At 56.3% G+C, this 4,359-nt stretch overlaps 1 pseudogene; it reads right to left on the reverse strand.

Moving 5' to 3' along the window:
- Positions 1–539: 539 nt before the first annotated feature.
- LOC149361732 (uncharacterized) lies at positions 540–3,159 on the reverse strand (annotated as a pseudogene).
- Between the last annotated feature and the right edge of the window lie 1,200 nt (positions 3,160–4,359).

Here is a 4,359-nt window from a genome sequence, read left to right on the forward strand (position 1 = left end):
GTGGCCAGGAGCCCAAATGATTCGTTTGGGTGTTGGATCAGTGGCAGTCCGTCGTAGAATACAAGCAGCTAAGGGGGGAGATCTCTCCTGCCAAGTAATGTTCACATGCTTTTCGGGAGTCCGTGATAATTATTCTCGAATTGGCGTGGGCGGCAGCAAGCGCTATCGCTACTTCCTCGGCCCGCATTGAATTCGGGGCTCGAAAGGAGAGTCCATCAACGTGCATTTCCTGGTGAACGACAGCGGCCCAGTAAAATCCCGTGGGCGATGGCCCTGTTACGTCTACATAATATAAACCGGGTCGGGAGCCGTGTTGTCTCTCAAGAGCCCGAGCCCGCGCTTGTCTGTTTTCATGCATGTCGGTGTCCATGTTACGGGGGAGCGGGGAGACCCAGAGCATATGGCGCCATAGTACCTGGATACGCTCCGCCTCCTCTGGAGTGCAGTCGTGTTGGATGTGTAAGCGGTTTAGCAGGCGGCGCCCAGGAGCCGTCTGCGTGAGCCGCGTGTATTGGTTCAGGAGCTGCGGGAGGCCCACCTCAGTCCGGGACACCGCACGACGAGGCCCCGTCTCGCGCCCACTTTACTAGAGCCCTTTGAGACTCCAGTGTGGAGCAGTTGAGGAGGGCAGTCTCCCATGCCTCTCGGGTGGGGGTGGGGGAAGGGGGAAGGTGAGGATTCTGAGTATATGACCACGCCATGTGAAAGATATCGTAGATCTCTCCACAGTGCGGGCAGCGCCCATCTGTGTTCGGATCGAAGTGTTTTGCTATGGCAGGACAGAGTAGAGTACCTGTCTGCAGGCGCCTTAAAGTTCGCTCCTCCGTCTTACTCAGCCCTTTTGCTGGGGCCGGGAAAAGGCGGTGGTTGTCGCTATAATGTGTTTATATTTCCCTGAATCGCAGCAACGGCTGGTTAGTCTCCGAGCCAGAAGAGCTGGGATGAGGAGCCCGGTGAGTAAGCGCGCGGGCAGCCGCGTCAGCGGCCTCATTACCTCGTAAGCCCTGGTGTCCAGGAGCCCAAATGATTCGTTTGGGTGTTGGATCAGTGGCAGTCCGTCGTAGAATACAAGCAGCTAAGGGGGAGATCTCCCCTGCCAAGTAATGTTCACATGCTTTTCGGGAGTCCGTGATAATTATTCTCGAATTGGCGTGGGCGGCAGCAAGCGCTATCGCTACTTCCTCGGCCCGCATTGAATTCGGGGCTCGAAAGGAGAGTCCATCAACGTGCATTTCCTGGTGAACGACAGCGGCCGAGTAAAATACCGTGGGCGATGGCCCTGCTACGTCTACATAATATAAACCGGGTCGGGAGCCGTGTTGTCTCTCAAGAGCCCGAGCCCGCGCTTGTCGTCTGTTTTCATGCATGTCAGTGTCCACGTTACGGGGGAGCGGGGAGACCCAGAGCATATGGCGCCATAGTACCTGGATACGCTCCGCCTCCTCTGGAGTGCAGTCGTGTTGGATGTGTAAGCGGTTTAGCAGGCGGCGCCCAGGAGCCGTCTGCGTGAGCCGCGTGTATTGGTTCAGGAGCTGCGGGAGGCCCACCTTAGTCCGGGACACCGCACGACGAGGCCCCGTCTCGCGCCCTGTTTACTAGAGCCCTTTGAGACTCCAGTGTGGAGCAGTTGAAGAAGGCAGTCTCCCATGCCTCTCGGGTGGGGGTGGGGGAAGGGGGAAGGTGAGGATTCTGAGTATATGACCACACCGTGTGAAAGATATCGCAGATCTCTCCACAGTGCGAGCTGCGCCCATCTGTGTTCGGATTGGAGTGTTTTGCTATGGCAGAACAGAGAAGAGTTCCTGTCTGCTGGCGCCGCAGAGCTCGCTGCTCCGCCTTACTGAGCCCCTTTGCAGGTACTGGGTAGAGACGGTGGCTGTCGCAATAATGAATTAGGATTTCACGGGACCGCAGAAGCGGTTTATGAGCTTCTGAGCCAGGAGAGCTAGGATGAGGAGCCCGGTGTGCGAGCGCTCGGGCGGCCGCATCAGCGGCCTCATTGCCTCGTAGACCCTGGTGGCCAGGAGCCCAGATCACGTTTGTGCGAGTTGGATCGGCAGGAGCTCGTCTTAAAATTTGGGAGGCAAGAGGGGATATTTCGCCTCCAAGATAATGTTCACAGGCCCGGCGAGAGTCAGTGATAACTGTTGTCGATTTTGGATCGGCGGCAGCGAGAGCTATTGCGACTTCCTCCGCTCGTGTTGAATTTGGGGCCCGAAAAGATAGCCCATCGACATTAATTCCCCGGTGGAATAGGGCAGCCGTGAAGAATCCCGTAGGCGACGGCCCTGTGATGTCCACGTAGTAGACGCCCTCTTTATATCCATACTGCCTCTCAAGCGGGCAAACCCGCACTGGTCGTCTGCCTTCATGTGAAGTCATGTCCATGTTTCGCGGGAGCGGAGCGACCAAGAGCATGTGGCGCCACAGCACCGGGTTGTTCTCCGTCCCCTCTGGTATGCATGTGTGTTGGACGTGTAAGCGGTTTAGCAGGCGGCGCCCAGGAACCGTCTGCGATAGCCGCGTATATTGGTTCACGAGGTGGGCCTCCCGCAACTCCTGATAGGAGTTTACCACTCCCAACGCCTTCAGTTTGGCGTTGGAGGTAGCTACCGGGAGGTCCAGTGCTCGCTTTGTTGCCTTCCTGATGATGGCGTCAATGCGCTCGTCTTGTTATTTGGTGGTGCGTAGGTACGGCACGGCGTAGAGGATCCGGCTGGTCATGAAGGCATGGGCGAGCCGTAGCGCGTCCCTGCCCCGCAGACCACCCCGCTTGTTGGAAACACGGTGGATAATGCGCCGTACCTGTTCACCTAAGCTCTTGAGTTTCGCTATAGTAGAGTCCGGCTTAAGTTTGTTATTGATGAACAGACCCAGGATCCGGAGCTCTGCCGCTTCTCTGATGGGACCACCCGACAGAGATATGTGTAGAGACGTGTTGTCCTTGTGGTTTGTCCGGACGTGTAGAAGCTCTGATTCGGCGGGAGCACATTGGAGCCCGCAGTCGGCAGTATATGCATCGACTATGGAGACGGCCTGCTGAAGGCGGTCCTCCATCTCCCCAAGGCTCCCCCCGGTGTTCCAGATTGTAATATCGTCTGCGTAGAGTGCGTGTTTTATGCCCTCCGCCTGAGCCAGTCGGCCGGGCAGGTGCATCATGGCGATGTTGAAAAGGAGCGGTGATAACACCGCCCCCTGTGGTGTACCTCGTGTACCCTAGAGTACGGGCCGTATTCCTCGTCCTCGATCCGGAAGAGTGCCTGACGCGCAGAGAGGAAGTCTCTGACATAGGCGAAGACCTTCGCCCCGCAGTTAGTGGTGTTCAAGTTAGAGAGTATGGTGCCATGTTTAACATTGCCAAACGCCCCCTTAAGATCGAGGGCGAGAATGGCCTTGTCGTTTAGTTGCATGGCTGTGGGTCGTATTATGTCCCTGTGTAGTTGGAGTAGGACATCCTGTGCAGACATGTGCGGGCGGAACCCGAACATAATGTCTGCAAAGAGGCCGTTACCCTCCATGTATGGAGAGAGGCGATCCCGAACCATCGTCTCCATGAGTTTTCACACACACGAGGTCAATGAGATGGGTCTCAAGTTGTCCGTAGTCACGGCTTTACCTGCTTTGGGGATGAACGTTATAAGCGATGTTTTCCATTCGAGTGGGAGTGGACACCCATCTCAGATCTGATTTATGCATTGTAGCAAATGGAGCTATGCAGAGTCGGAGAGGTTCGCCAACAGTTTCACTGTTATGCGATGCCGACCCGGTGCCCACCTCGACGCATTTTAGCCAGGGCCGCCTTAAGGTCATGCAACTCAAAAAGGGCGTCTAAATCCTGATTCAGCTTGCCGGAGTACGTGTACTCGGGCCCAACCGGGCAATTTGTGCAGCAGAGATACCTGTCGCACAAAGTGTCCGCAAGTTGGGCCGTCGTACATTGGTACCCGTGCACAGCCCGCCGGAGCTGTTTTTGCGTCTCCCCTTTCGTTTGAGAAGGGTCGATGAGGCTGCGTAAGAGACGCCAACACCCCTTCTAGCTCATCTGACGCGCTGCCGAGGTGCACCGTTCTATCCAATTGGTGTCTGTGAGCTGGGCGGCATATGCCGCAGCCTGCTCCGTAAGTTGTGCAATGCGAGCTCTAAGCTTGCGATTCGTCTTGTATTTCTTCCATCGTTTTGTTAAGCTCCGGCGCACCTCCCACAGATGCAGGAGGTGATTGTCCACTGCGGGGATCTCGTCGGTGGTGTGAAGTGTTTGCGTGTGTTGTTTCTATATGTTGGTGGCCTGTGTTGCCCACTCCGCATAGCCCTCGGAGAATAGTACGGGATGGATGTCCCGAGTTCGAAATTGCTGCCAAT

This window comes from Amblyomma mixtum, chromosome 2 (assembly GCF_055824585.1).
Source record: "Amblyomma mixtum isolate Tamu chromosome 2, ASM5582458v1, whole genome shotgun sequence".
NCBI classification, from domain to species: Eukaryota; Metazoa; Arthropoda; class Arachnida; order Ixodida; family Ixodidae; genus Amblyomma; species Amblyomma mixtum.